Source organism: Dermacentor andersoni, chromosome 3 (genome assembly GCF_023375885.2).
Source record: "Dermacentor andersoni chromosome 3, qqDerAnde1_hic_scaffold, whole genome shotgun sequence".
Taxonomy (NCBI): domain Eukaryota; kingdom Metazoa; phylum Arthropoda; class Arachnida; order Ixodida; family Ixodidae; genus Dermacentor; species Dermacentor andersoni.
The window spans coordinates 126,560,186-126,576,030 of record NC_092816.1 but is presented as its reverse complement, the minus strand read 5'-3'; positions in this window follow the sequence as shown (position 1 = coordinate 126,576,030).

Below are 15,845 nucleotides of genomic sequence, written 5' to 3'. Positions count from 1 at the left end.
AACAGACGACGACAGCTGAAATTTCGCATTTGTTCTCAGGTTGTGAAAATATAGCAAAACTCTGCAAGACACGCAAAGTTGCGTATTAGCATGAGGATGACAATTGCAGGACCTCTACGCAGGTTAGGTACAACGTTTCTACTCCTTGGTCTACCTGAAGGCTCTCCGCACTAGTAATTCGAGAACCTATGCGATAAAAAAGCAGTGTTCAGGTTCGCATCTTCTATTGACTGCATCTACTATTGACTGAACGGTTCACGTGAAACTGCAGAACCCGGAGGGTTAAAATTCATTGAAGTTGGTTTAGTAAAAAAATAATCATAGCTACATCATACTGACAGTAGCTACTAATACAACCAATTTTTACCGCTGCAATGTAGCTTTTTAATAAGAAGGAGAGTTAAAAAATGCTATTTCCGAAGGAACATTCCCAAATTTTAGGTCGCTAAAGTATCGCCGCTTCTCATCTCACACCTGTCGTTAAATTAAGAAATTTAAGGTTAATCAGACATAAATGTAGTTGTATCTAGTGCCGAAATCACTAATGTGTTCAAACTGCTGACCGCCGAACTTCTGTAGCAAAACATGCGGTCATACAAAAAGTGAACCTGTGCGAGGAAGCGTTAACTGTGAACATGGTTCCGCAAAAGTTCCTGGCGGCACGGCCGCCAGAGTCCATCGTTCTGCGGACCAATCAGATCGCGAGCAAGAAATTTGTAATTCTTCGAGGCGTCTGCAAGTGGCGCTTATCACATGCAAGCTCACAATCTCACAATCATACTAAAAGGCTTTGCAGTATTACAAGCTTCAAATAAGTGAAGGTATTGGAGTTACGAGATACAAATTGTGCCTGTCAAAATGAAGAATGATAAAGAACGTGAGCCCGAAAACAGTTCTACTTAGCAAAGAAATAAAATTAGCTTGAGGTTGCAATCACGGCATACGAGGCTGAATTTTTATGGGGGCAAAATGAAAAAAAAAAAAAATAGAGCGCTCGTGTACTTCGCTTTAGGTGCATGCAAAATAGGCTCAAATATTGTCCGCAATTATTTCGGGGTCCTTTACTACAGTCTCCCTCTTAACCATCTCATGGTTTTGCCACGTAGAAACCGAGGAATCTCCAGTGATATTAGACGAGAAGCAATAGCAATGCCTGATTTACGGCTCTTAAACACTCATAAGTAGTAGTACCAGCAGTTGTAGTTGTATGTACATATACTTCTTTCTTACACAAACAAGACACGGCAAAGAAGAAAAAAGCGTTGTATACGCCTGGCAAAGGCTTCTGCCCCTGTGCTTCGCAAAAGATACACGTCTTACACAAGAACACATTTCATGCATAATATGACGCGTAAGCAAACAAATCATATTTAGCACTTACAAAGGCAGCTAATGGCGGACACTTTTCGTACAGTACTAATGTAGAAGAAAAAAAAAATACCGCATAAACGATGCACTGTCGCTTACATTTGAGAAAAATATTATAATTTTCATATAGTTTCTTTGCAAGATTGCTAAGTGCTAATAAAAATGTGTTGCTCCAGGAAATTTTTTAGCATGAGTTTTAAAAGCCTGTGGAATAGCGCCGAAATCTGAGCAATATTCCAATTCATTAACTAATCTCCGGGCCTGGTATTGCATCGTTTATTTTCCATAATTTCTCCTCATTCTTGGCAATTCTTGTAAAGTTGTTCTTGCGGTATAACGCCGACTGCTCTCATTGCGCATGTACAAAGTACCTTTATGTACAGTCAACCACAAATGTTTACGGACCACGGGATATCGGAAAACACTCAATTTCTGTGCAGCTTCTAAGACTAGTTATTAAAACCGAACATCAAAATGTTGTTCACTTATACTGGTAGTGGTTGTAAATGCGAATGCTAGGCTGCATTGTGCGGCTGCATATATATTCAGCTTTTCCTCAGATTTCGTGTTCCATAAAATTTTGTGGTTGACTGTACCTCTTTCAGTAGTGTAAAATAAAATGTTTGGCTTGCCTTGAACATGATATGTTTATAAAAGAGCGGTGATGTGCGTGAGCCGTCGGTAGTACCATGGTAGTTTTCGTAAGAGCGAAGTAATTTATTTCCTAGCACAATCCGCGTATTATATATATTTTACATGTCCACTATACTAATACGCCGTAATAAAATCATCAATAGAAGACCGAATTATAAACAGTTTCCTTCAACCACGGAGGAATAAGCGAACCAATCCTCTACAGGCATCAGTCTGTTCGCGCAAGCTGTTTAATAAGATGATAGATGTAAGCGTTCCACGGTAAGTTTTCGTTCTACCACACCCGAATGAATTTCTGACTTTTTTCTCAATTTATAGTGTTCCCTTCAAAGTATATGTTTAAGTCACGCTTTGCATGTTTATTTAGTTGCCGAAATCCGATATACGTGGCTTTCCTGGCACCAAAATGTAGCTTGTTTTTCTTGAGCCTGTTTCAGAGGGATACCATAAACTCCTTTATATATATTGTTCAAGTATTTCTACGTGCCGTGATGTAGAGAGTACGTCCATGTCATCTGAGTACATAGTAAGCTGTAGGGAGGCTGGTATACAGATAATATTATTCATGTAGAGCAGGATGAGTAAAGGACGCAATATGGAACCTTGCAGAACTCTTTCATTTAACTGAAGCTGATTTTCCGTGCTGAAACTGAAATGCTATGTATCTTTAGCCATCAATATAGTGCACTGACATGCTTGAATGCCTAAATCGAGGTTCCTCTGTCTGACATACGCTTGGAAAATTTGTTGCACGAGGACCAAGAACAGTGGATGCCCTGTTGTGCGAAGTGCACAAACAGTGCACAAATAAAAAAAATCGCCCCAGCACTTCTCAAACTGTGTGCGTACACGTGGCACACGCATGAACTCGGCAGGCAGCCGACTAAGTGCCGCGAAGGCCGAGCAGCGTAGAGACCGGCCGCAGTCACAAACTGCAAAGAATAGTGATCGGATTGAGTAACAAACCATGTTTTAAGCCAAGTGGATTCCCGACTCACGAATTCTGTATCCACTAGCGAGTTACGCAGAAAACTCTGTTTCTCTTTTTATTCCCCTTAACCCTTCCCCCTGCGCAGGGTAGCCAACCGGAACTACCTCTGGTTAACCTCCCTGCCTTTCTCTGCACTATTTTCTCTCTCTCTCTCTCTCTCTATACAGCAAAACTATAAACAAAAACTAGTAAACACTATAAGAACAAAGCTTCAAGCAGCGCAATGTATTCCTACCGTTGCGAGACGCCAAAGAAAATCGAATTCGGTTGTCTCATATTGCACTCAAAGTTCCTCTTAAGACCATGAAATACCAATCACGTGGGATAAAAGGGGCCAAACCACAATCGAAGAAACTGAATCGCAAGCGATAACAGCAGGGTGTGGTTTACGGAATAATCTAATATTCTGTGAGTGCGCTGTAGCACAGGGCAACCAAATAGGACGGGCACTCATTCTTTTACGCTACCATACTCGCAATGAATCATTGACCAAGCGCCTGTTTGTTCTCATGTGTGCAGCTTTCTTGCTAAACGGGACACTGAAATACCACGATGACTGCTGTCTAGAGGATATAGGCATGTGAGCAGACGCAGCGATTTGCCGCCTTTCTTTGCATCCTGCAAAACTTGCTAGTTTCACCTATGACGGCTGATTCCGATGCCAGGCAGTCAAAAGGAACTTTTCGTCTCTCCAGCCTTCATCTTAATACTGCCTAATTATAATGACACTACAGAGGCGCCTGATATAGCCATAGCGACATGACAATGATCTTGAAGAGCGAATTAGTGCCTTTCACTCGGCGCTCTCCATGAAAAACTCCGCTGCTATCCAAATTAAAATAGTGCAAATCGCTACATACGCATACCAAGTAGGACAACAAACACTACAATACTTGCATGACAAAGGACAGCGCAACCGAAAGCAGGAACGCACGACTGCCCAAACGAGCGCAATTACGGAACGGTGCACAGGCAGGTTTCACACGGTAGCTTTGGCCACACGGTTGGTCAAGCAACCGATATTTCAACAGTATCGCCACGTTGCGTGAGGTTTGATCATGTTGTTGGGTTGTTGAAGCGGCCCGGTGTGGGCTTGGTGTGGGTGTCATGCGTGTTGCGCGTTTCTGTTTGTCGACTGTGAATTATGTCGCGCAAAGCCAGACGCCGCCCACTATTCTGTTGTTGAGCGGCGAGCTCGGAGCTGCCACTGTGCATTTCACTGCCCTTCCATTTCCCCCTTTCATTTCGAACGCCGTCAGTGCCGCATCATTCTGGGGCGCTATAACGTAAAACTATTCCAAACATTTCTGTTCCTATTTTGCAATCAGCCCTCCACTATTGTCACGCGACGTCACGAAAACCACTTTAGCTCCCCATATTATATGACGTGAACACATTGATTATGCATGACTTGACCGAACAAAAGAAAAATAGTTATTTCTGATTTGGATGCCTTTTTGCCATTAGACGTCGGCAATTTGTCAAAAGCTTTCGGGCTGCACCCACTTCACCTGCCTGTCACGCGACCTCACAAAACCGCGAAAACTCAGCGCGTCAAAGTGACGTGTACGCGTTAAAGATGCAATAATATGCCGAGCAAAACTTAATTTGCTTCTGAATAGCCACAGGCTGCCCCGTTCCGAAAGGAATAAAAGATGGCTGCCGCCGATTTCTCAGGCACTAGCTACTCGCACCTACCGGAGATCATGGGTTTATTTGTGTATATTAAAACGTTTTGCACAGTCCCGTAACGTTTTCGAGCACTTTCTGCACGTTTACGACTTCGTTCTGCCAACTATTCTTTGCTGAGGTTCCGTTTCTGCACCATTCTTAAGCTTCCGTTGCATGCCGCTGCGATTTTTGACCAGCCACCGCAAGCTAAGTAAGAGAAAGCAGACCAATCGCAGACGCCAACGCTACCCTCTTCATCCGGTTATCGATTTTCAGTGCAGTGGCTCGGCCCCTGTCCACTTGAGCATGCTCCTCGCCCCTTGTCAGCCAATTAGATAAGACAACCCGCTCAGTGATGTTATTCGTTTTTCAAGCAAACAAAAGTGACCTCCTATTAACGAGGAGAGCGTTTGATTGGGCAGTTCAGACAACCCTGCGGGTGACCGCTCGATGCTTGCGTCGGTGGTTACGCGAATTTGACATCAGGAGATGGGAATAAAAACACATTGGAATAGTTTCACGTTTTACGGCCTCTGGTTACAGCATGTTAAAATACGATCGGCCCGTCTGAGCAGGCGCGATCACACCAAGCTATGCACCGAATCGTGGTGATCCCGTACCGTTGAGTTCCAGGAATATTAAAGCGAATAGGTTTCGGTCTCCGGCTGTTTTAATGGTTGATCACAGAAATAGGTGGTCGGTCATCGTACTGTTGATCTCCAAGGAAGACGTCCGTTCGTTTCTTCGCTCTATCCCCAACTATATTTCGCACGTTTTATCGGGTTCATTCGTTCGCTCGCTCATTCGGTCTATTCGCTTCATCGACGGTTGTTTGTGCACATTGTTTTCGTGTACATTCTGCTCACAGCGGAATTCACCGAAAGACTGTCTGCAGAGCTCCATTCCTAGTAACTGCTTTGCCTAAGTATGCCTTCGGTACCATCGCTCTTTACCTCGATACCTTTATTTATGCGTCATAAAGAAAGAGCCTTATAAATACAGCGCACATGAATGCTCACAAAATATAACAGGAGAAGAATTAATACCCCATAATATATCTAATTGTGTAAGAAACTGTGAAGCCGAAATGCGTAAAAGTAAGCGTAATTTAATTAGGCCCGGCACTGCGCTCAGTGTGTAGCAGATCTTTCAATTTTGCTGCCTATGCTTCAGTAGTCGGTTGCGATGGCAAGTGGTTACATTTGACGATAGCGCGTGGTACGAATGAATTTACAAAACGATGAGAGTGACATACCGGCCTTTTCACATTTGCACTGGTGGTCACGTAAAAAAAGTTGCTGCAGGGCAGTGAGAGAAATCGTCAGAAAAAATTTAATGATGATAACCTTTATGAATAAGCGAAAACTATTGAAGTAAACGATGCGCTGTCAGAATCAGCACTACCACCAGCACGGTCTACTGACTGGCAGCGCTCCTCTGAAGTCGATGCCTAGTCGTTGCAAGCGTGACAAAGAGTGTCTTCAATGTTAACGCGTTCACACACGATTTCTTCGTGGCTTGTTGCGGTGTCAGCATCATTTGGAATCCTTCATCTCTTCTGACGTGAGGTCAAGACAACAAAAAGCTTCTTTTTCTTTTCTTAGCCAACTTCATGCTAGTGCAAGGCGGATACAGCAGTAATGGACACAGCGAGCTCCGCTTGATCAATGGAGAATTCTCCCGCCAAGAACAGCGCGTCTAAAATCTAGTACGCTAATTTTTAAGCTATCCTGCTTTCTTCGTTTTTAATATGTCGAGTTTCGTCAAAAATCTGTTTGAGACATTGAATCCAGTGATACAACGTTTTGAAGACATTGTGTGCTACCTAGGTGGGCCTATATAGCTTGACAACGTATACCCACTAAGTCTATAAGTACACGCCGTCATCTTTCACAACTAAATTCACATATTTGCTCGATTGCCTTCTCGCGAAGTGGGCGCATTATGAATGCAGTAAAACAGTAAAGTGGACCGAACTAGGAGACAATGACAAAGCTAAGTGGGCCGATCCCGGAGGCCTTCATAAGGTGGTTGCCTGGCCAGCTGGTGGAGTTCTCCGCATAGTCAACTTTTGCCGAACAGGCACGTTATGGATAAGCTACAAAATTCTGTAAAGAAGATGAACAGTTGTGTAGTAATCAACTTACCCATTCATGAAAGTGTCGCAACATAAAGAACCAATATGTGCTTTGGATCTGCATCAGTTTGTCTCCTTTCTCTCGCGTCGTTAAAAACAATCGTGGTTGTTTTAATATATGCGATAGAATGCTGAATCTGACATAAAGCCAACAGTTGAAACCAATGGAAGCAAATGCTTCTGACGTTCACACTACTTGAGCCGGAATTGTGTAATGTTAAACGAAATTATTCTGAGTTTCAACGTGTAACTTCCAATAGAACAGGAAGATTTGTTCATTGCTAATTGTTTTGTTATTAATTCAAGCCGCTAATGGCTAACCACCTTCGACAGTCACATGATTATTTCCTGCTATATGTAACTGCCCGAAGGCAGCTCTAAAGGTACTTAATAAGCTAAGATGTTCAGTTTTTACTTTGCTGCCACCGCAGCTGAGGCTTAGCGGTGTGATTTTGTTCTCTCTATTGACTAGCCCATGGAGGAAACAATAGGCCCCCTCCTTGACACAGAGGTTTCATCGCGGATACTGCGCCCTACGTTGGTCCAGAGCAGACAAACCCAACATCCTCGGCCCAAACCTAGCGCCATGTCTCCGCAGCCTACGACGACCGCTGCTGCACCGCCTCGGGACGACCACGTCAAAGACCCCGTGTGCAGTGCCATCGACTGCCACTTCGTGGCGCAGTGGCTGCGATCAAAGCTGGACTCTAGCGTGGACCCGTGCCAAGATTTCTACCGCTACGTGTGTGGCACCTTCTCGTTCTACAACGAGTTTGCTAAGGTACGTAACGAAAAGGTGCAGTGTCTCTCGGTTAAGGCCTTTACTTGGTGGACAATGGGGCGAGTCACTATCGACCGAGCCCGGAGCTCTCGGGGCAGTTACTATTTTGTTCGGCGAACATAAAGCTGAAGCTCCGAGAGCTCGTATGGAATTTCTTCGGTACAGAATTTGGTCGGTACAGTGCAGATAATTGCGGAGTCCAAAATACTGCAACATCCACACTGCACTACACAAGAGTAAAAAGTGGCCACATATAGAGTAGCTTACGAAATTCTAGGAACAAGTGCGAAACCCCGGTATTTCGTCTCATCGTCCTCTCTTCTATCTCAGGTTGCGAACACCATTTCAACGACCATCGTTTCACAGGCCTACGATACCAAAGTCCCAGCCACTGGTCAAACATCATGGCAGAAAGTAGCTGGGCTGTTCCAGACGTGCATTTCAATGTTAGACATGAATCGCAGCGAGGTACGTGCAATAGATTTAGTATGATCAAGGCAGTTCTTAGTGCAGAAATATGTTTGGAAATAGTAGCGTTTCCCAAGATTTTGCTAAATGGCGATCGAAGCAATTTTGCCTAGCAAATCGTTTTTTTTTCTAATAAATCTACATCACGTTTCATTCTTCGCATCGAAACATATTACTTGTGGTGCTCATTAAGCAGACCTGCGAATTGCTTAGAAACCATTCATATCTAAATTTTCCTTTACCGGGTAAATGTATCAGCGTTCGCATTGGTACTTTTCAAAATGCATGAACGTGCAGTATCTACTTAATCCTGAAGTGATGCAAACTCCGCTGCGAGCCGAAGAATTTTTCTCAATACCTGTCTTCTTTAAATATATATAATTTAGATCAGGTTGACATTATATTCTATAACCCAAAGCAATTCACATTTTATTTACAAAACCACTTACACAAATAGGACCGTGATACTAACGTAAAGTAACGTTTGGTGTGATCGTAATGTGTATAAGAAAATTGTTTGAGGACAGTTACTTTCGATGTAGACATCTATCGATAAATAAGTTGTATGAACTTTTGCTGTCAGGCTGCTGCCTAGCATCTCAACGCGGCGTAATTTAGAGGAAACAGTGACGCAGGTGCGGGGTTCATTGTCTATGCTCGTGATACAGGCCCACGGGACATTTTCAGTGACACTTAGAAACTGATCAGAAATAACAGATTTTTGATTACCTCATGACAAGCAAGCGTTTGTATTATATATATATGTATGCGTGTGTGTGTATTTCTAGGAACTTCTAGATTCTCGAAGATTCCGCGCTACCATGACTTACAAGTCATGGCTGTGATCATGATATGTACAGATGCGGAAAATGAGATGCTCCTATTTTGCTGACACTCATTTCCCCCGCTGGCTGCAGAAGTGTGCTACGAAACGCGCCGGACACAAAGTTTCAAACGAGACACGTGCACTATCTCGATACGATCACAACTACGGTTAGAGAGAGTAAAATGAGGTGAAATGCGGTAATTCAGATGCGAAGTTCGTTAAGGAATCCAGTAGAGTCCAAGAAAAGGACTTTGAATTTGTTACACAAACCGGGAACACGTCCAACGGGAACACGTCGGGAACCCGTAATACTTCGTCACCAGGGCAGAAAATCACACTTCCGCAGTGGAGTCGTAGCGGTGCTTGCAAAAACCTTGGGAGATCCCAGGGTCAATGCAAGGTAGCGGCAGTGGGCGAGGCGGGAAACAAATTGTTCGGAAAAGGGCATTGCCGATGAGACAGGAGCCGAGAAGAAAGATGTATGAAGGACGAAATTTGGTGAGCGGCCGTAGACAAGGAAGAATGGGGAAAAACTGGTGGTACTTTAAGGTACAGCGCTATAGGCAGAAGCCATCAACGCTGGATTACATCCCAGTTTGTGTAGACCGGGCTGCTGTACATTGAGATCGTGTCCTAGACTGTACGATGGAAACGCTCGACCAAGCCATTGGTATGTGGATGGTAGCTGGAAGTTGTCTTATGAACAGTTGCGGTAGCTCGTACACCTTCGGAAAGAATGTGAGAGGAAGACCGTGCCACGGTTGCTGTGGAGAACGACCTGTGCTCCATGACGTAAAAAGATGCTTCACAGGAAAAAGTCCGCCACTTCAGAAGTTGTGCCAGAATATAGAGAAGCTGTCTCAGCATAACGAGTAATATGATCAACAGCTGTCACAATCCAGCGATTATCATTGGTGGTCAGTGGAAGAGGCCCATAGAAGTCTATTCCGACGACCTCAAAGGGAGAGGCAGGAGAAAGGAGGGGTTGCAGGAGCCCAGGGGGTGCAAATGTAGGGCGTTTGCGGCCTTGACAAGGCACGCAAGAGGGGATATGCTTGGCCACGGTGGAGGAGAGGCGAGGCCAAGAGAATCCGCTTCGAATCCGGTCGTACGTCTTGTGATATCCGAAGTGCCCTGCCGTTGGATCGTCGTGAAAAGCTTATAGAACATCGCTTTGTAGAGAACGGGAAATGTCGAGAACCCATTTGTTGCCATAGGGGTGGTAAGTGTAGCTGCATAAGGCACCGTTGTACAACTGGAATTGGTCAAGTTTCCGACGCAGATGGGAGTTTGGGGGCAAGGAGGAACCGCTTAGACGGTCAAGAATGGTTCGACAGCATGGGTCTGCATGCTGGACAAGGACATGATGATAGTCAGTGCCTGGCCAGTCCAGTGTTGCTATCTATAAAGGGGATGAAGTTGACTCACGAGATGAGCTATTTTGGGAGCCGTGGGTGGGTGATGCGAGATCGGAAGCGGGAACGGGAAAGAGCGTCGGCCGTCTTGCTGCTTCTTTTCAGACCTGTACATTATGCCGAAGTCGTACTCCTGTAGGAAAATCACCCAGGGCCCAAGACGACCCAATAAGTTCTTCAGGGAAGAGAGCCAGCGCAACGCGAGATGGCCTGTAACGACCGTCAAGCGGTGGCCGTGTAAATACGGGCGGAATTTTGGGGGTAGAGCACAGGGGCCTTGTTTACTGCTGTATAGACGTGCAGTGGCAATGTGCATCAATGTGCTAACAGATTTTTTTTGGCAATATCTGCATGAACTTTGCTGAAGTGTGTTAACTTCAGTGAATAAATTGTAATAACTGTACCGCCCTGTACACTTACTTATGCTAGTGCAACAGAGCACATTTGTGTTTCAGTATGAACCATTGTAACCATTTCGTGAAGATAGCCTTCTGTTCTTGGAGTTTTCTTAATATTTATCCTTAAAAAATTGTCAAGTGTATGCCTCAACAACCAGCTACATGTTTCTAAATCGACTTCCAGAACATCCTATTGCACTGCAAAAAAGATGGAGGACCTTCATGCTTTTTCAAATGCTCAAAACATAAAAGAAGATTAATGTGCTAGTAGAGTCTTCGTGCTTAAAAATAATAATTGCTTATAGCAGCCATTTTTCATACGGAAGCTAGCATTACCCTTGAGCTCAAATGTGAACGAAGATGATGTGGCGAGAAGTAATACAGCATAAATATTTTGTGGAACTATTATGCACCACACAGTAAACCAGACATGACAGAAATAGGTCTGAAGTTAAATTAAGCTTCTACGTGCTAATAACAGCACTCGCTGTGCAACGTCAACTGTGTGAGCAACTGTACTGCATGCGAATTTGACTTCTATTTGATCATTTTGCTGCTGAAAAAACTACTAGCAAGTTGCCAGTGTTGCCACAGATCCCTTGCTTCGCTCACAGCAGCACACAGCAATGGGAAGACACCACAGATCAAAGATTAAAGCAGCAACTACGAGGTCTAGTGAGCAGATTTATTTTGTCATACTATAGGCATGGTGGATGGCGATTACTGCAGTGTCGATAAATGGCACTTTATACCCAGCAGGGGATAAATATCAATTACATTGAAGCTAGCCTGTCCTCAATGAGCCAGTGTATGGGATGCAATGGCACTACAGCATTTGTTTGGTGCGCAGCATCCTGGCCACATTCAGTACGCACAACCTCCATTACAATGAAAAGATACAGGCATATCACAGCTAAAGTGCTTGCCACGTGCCATCAAAGTTTTGGGAAGATGGTGCATTGTCCATAAGGCTCGTCTGTGTGTATGCCTGTTATTTGACCAGGAGAGGGCTGCGGTTGAAGACGGAGGCAGTTCAGCTCGGTCTATACATACTTGAATGCAAATGTTGAGATCATCCTGCGTTTAGCACACAAGCAGGCGCCATGCTATCGCACTTGCCTTCAGAGAAGGTCTAGTGAAAGTGAAGCCCATTACTGCCGATGACGTGCATGCATATGTAGTAGTGTGTGTGTGTGTGTGGGCGCACAACCCGCCCCCGGCCCTAACAGTACGGTTATGAACTCTCTCAAGGACGCCATTTCATGCTGAGGCCTCCGTGCAGCTAGATCACAGGGACCCGTCATGCCCCCAGGCCACTTCAGGCTGGTCTGGTTAATTCACTCGTTCCATGCTAAGGCCTCCCCTACGCAGGATTACAAGGGTCCGCCACGACCCTCGGCCATTTTACAATACAGTGAACTCTCACTTGAGTGAACTTCAAGGGACCGAAAGAAATAGTTCACTTAACGGAAAGTTCACTAAACTGAATATTCACTAGACCAACATAAGACATGGCATAGAGAGTCAAAAGTTTGAAGTGCAATTCATGGAGCAAAAGACATGGCATCCATAGTGTTAGAAATGTGTGAAATGGAATTTGTACATATCAATAAAAAACACACCAAGTAGGTCGTTTGTGTGCACACGCAGAACCGACGAGACTGGAAAGAAAGAGACGACGACCATGCCACGGACTAGCCGGTCGGAAAAGAAAACACACACACCCCACGTGGTTTGTGGTGTGACAGATCACCGCTTTGCTCTGGCGGCGTTGTAAGCACCAGCGATGTTACTTTGTTCATGGCCTGCGATATTACACGGTTAGGAGAGTGCAATTTTTCCATAGACCACCCCCCCACCTATACCCATAACTAACCCCCCTGCTATCCCCACCCTTTACGAGCGATGGGAGATCATGCTGTCCAGCCCCGCCCTGGATCACCAGCTCCGACTGATCCACAGGGGCCAGGTGGCCCTGGAAGCATATGGAGCCCGCGAAGAGGGAGCCACCCCATCAGACGCTTAACGCGTTTCATTTCATAATGGACCAGTAAAGTTGTCTCTCTCTCTCTCTCTTGCTCGTTTTGTGCGGGCGATCTCGGAGGCCATGCCTCGTTGCCGTTCGTTTTCCGCGCCGCCGCTTTGCCCCAGGGGCGCTGTAGCGCCAGCGATGTTACATTGCCGCTAGAGCGGCGGTTTGGTGAGGGCGGGTATCGTTTGCGCCTGCAGTGCAAGGCTCGGTCCTCTGAACGAGTTCGTTAAACTGAGATATTGACTGTTCCGAAATTCGTTTAAGTGAAATATTTTTGCATAGAAACTATAAGAAAACTGCCGGGGATTTTTAAAAAGTTCGTTATTCTAAAATATTCGATAAAGCGGCGTTCGTACAACTGAGAGCTCACTGTAGTCTGAGCTCAGGGACACCATTCCAAGCTGAGGCCTCCATGGCTGGATTACAAGGGTCCGCTACAACCCCCGGCCACTTCAAACTGTGGTCTGAGTTCACCGCCTTGCGAATGCCCTGGTGAACTTTGCCCTGGTGAATGCTCTTGATTGTAAGTCGGTTGGAATGGAAACGGCCGACTTCATTCGTGAGTGAAATGATCAACGCCTTGCCCCCAGGCGATAGGTTACAGAGACTCGCCACAAGTCTTCGGCATGGAGCAGCCTTGGCACTGTACATTGCCACGCACTTCAAGCTCCACAGCGGGGCTTTCCTGCTAAGTAACTGTATAATTTTTTTCTGCTGTGGAGAGGAAACGACTGGCTTAGGCAATGACTCGCTCACGAGAGGTATGGTCACGTTGTAGTAAACAGCGCCCATGTCATGACCGCTAGCGTCGGTGTGGACGATGGTAGGTGCAGCCTTGTCAAAATGGCATTATACTGGCTCGCACGTGCGGGCTCACTTTAGTGCCTTAAAATCCCCTTCGCAGGCCTCGGTGCAAACGAAGGGTACGGCAATTCCAAGAAGTTGGTGGAGCGGAGAAACAAGCGTCGCAAGGTTATGTATAAAACGGCGGAAGTAGGGGGCGGGGCCGAGAAAACTGCGCAAGTGTTTTTGACATTTTGGCTGGGGAAAGTTGAGGACTGCAGCAATACACTCCGGGTCCGGCCCAAGTCCTTCTTTACTAAGTGTCCCAGAACCTTGATGATCTTGGTCGCGAAGTGGCATTTTTTTGTGTCTGTGTGTGCGGCTGCGGTCCAGCCTTGGCCAGACAGGCTAAAATTTCATCAAGGTGCTGGAGAGGTTGCGATAATGTTGAAGACAACTATATCGTCAAGGTAACATAGGCAGGTCTTCCATTTCAGACCATGAAAGACACTGTCTATCATGCGGTAGAATCTGGCAGGCGCGTTTCAGAGTCTGAAAGGCATCACGTTGAATTCGTAGAGCCCGTCCTGGGTGGCAACTGCTGCTTTCTCCTTGTCAAGCTTGTACATAAGTATTTGCCAGTAGTGAGATCGAAGATCAAGACTGGAGAAGTACTCAGGGCCCTGCAGTGTCTCCAACGCGTCATCAATTCGTGGCAGGGGATAAACGTTTTTGCATATGATTTTGTTGAGGGCGCGGTAGTCAACGCAAAAGCGTACTGCAGAAGAACGACTGGAAGGGACCAGGGACTTGAGGAAGGGTTTATTATATTTCGGTGAAACATGTCCCCCACATTTTTTTTCGACAACCTTGCGCTTGGTAAGAGAATGTCTATATGGACGGCGGTAAACGATGCGGGAGCCATCGGTCTGAATGCGATGAGGAGCGGCAGGCGTTTTACCGAGGACTGATGAACGGATGTCAAATACGGCATCGTGTTTTTTCAACAAATCGATTAGATGTAGTGTCTGAGTAGGTGAACGGTCTGTGTTGATGTAATTGGCAGAAAAGAGCAAGAAGAGTCGAGTGGAGGCGAAGTTGACTCCGTCAGTGCAACATTCAAAGGAACAAGAACAACGCGTTGAGCATCAACAACGAATGTTATAGCTGATCCTCAGGGCAACAATTGTGGATCGGGAGTGGCATTCACTGCAGTAACCATTGCGCACCCATCCGTAAAACGAAGAAGGTTGAGAGCAATTACGATTCCTCTAGATGAAATGCGGGCGTAAGGGCGAGTGAACACGTCGCCGTGTACAATCTCATCGAAATGAACGGCGATTATTTGGTCTCTACACGGCTATAAGTTGCAGCTGTTACGAAACGGTTATGCGCATCATTCGTAGAATGGCTTTGCTGATTGGTGTCGGTCAGGGAAAGGAGGCGCTGGCGACAGCTGATAAACGTGGTGGCGGACGACAGAGATCTCAACCGAAAATAAGTTTGTGAGTGAACTCACGTAGCACCGCAAATATGTGATGTCGGATGTCATCGATAGAGACACTTACTGTAAATTGAACGATCATGTAAATTCTGGCATTGTTTGCACCACGCAAAGGAGCGTCGCAATATCGCGTGCTCTATTTTCGTAAACGGGAGCATAAATCAGCACGAATGATGGCGTGGGTAGTTGGCAGAAATGTCGGCTGCGTATGGGCGAGACGGTGAAGGTGCAAAGAAGGTGGGTATGTCATCCGTTGGTAAGTCATAGGTAGGCGGGTATCTGACCGTTCTTGAGGAGCGCAACTGCGCCTCTCATCCTGCTGGAGCCATCGGCAGAAACGGGAAACATGTCCTCGGTATCCGCAGTAATAACAGAGGACGGGTAGGACGCCAAGCATTGCAGGATGGCTGAGCACCAACCTGCGCCAATACTAAAGCCACCGGCGTGTGTGCAGATGGTGTGGTCCCAGGTATGGTCGTAAGACATCGTGGCGACGTCGGCACATGTAGTTTCAGTAGGGGCACCGGTAGCGTCAGAACACATGGCGCGAGGAGTAAACGCAAGCTCTTCTTTATTGATTGATTGTGCGCAAGCTGGCCGCAGAAGGACAAGCGACGGTGCCAGAAGCACAGGAAGAGCAATGCGCGTGGATTTCCTCACGTATGATGCTACGGAACAACATGCGCAGGTCCGTAGGCTCCGGGAAAGGCGACTGCAATACATATCTGCGTTAACGCGACTTGATTGCAGTTTCTGTAGGCACTGGCACATGTTTACGACATCTGGCATGGTGGTAGGGTTCTCTGAAGACAGGGCG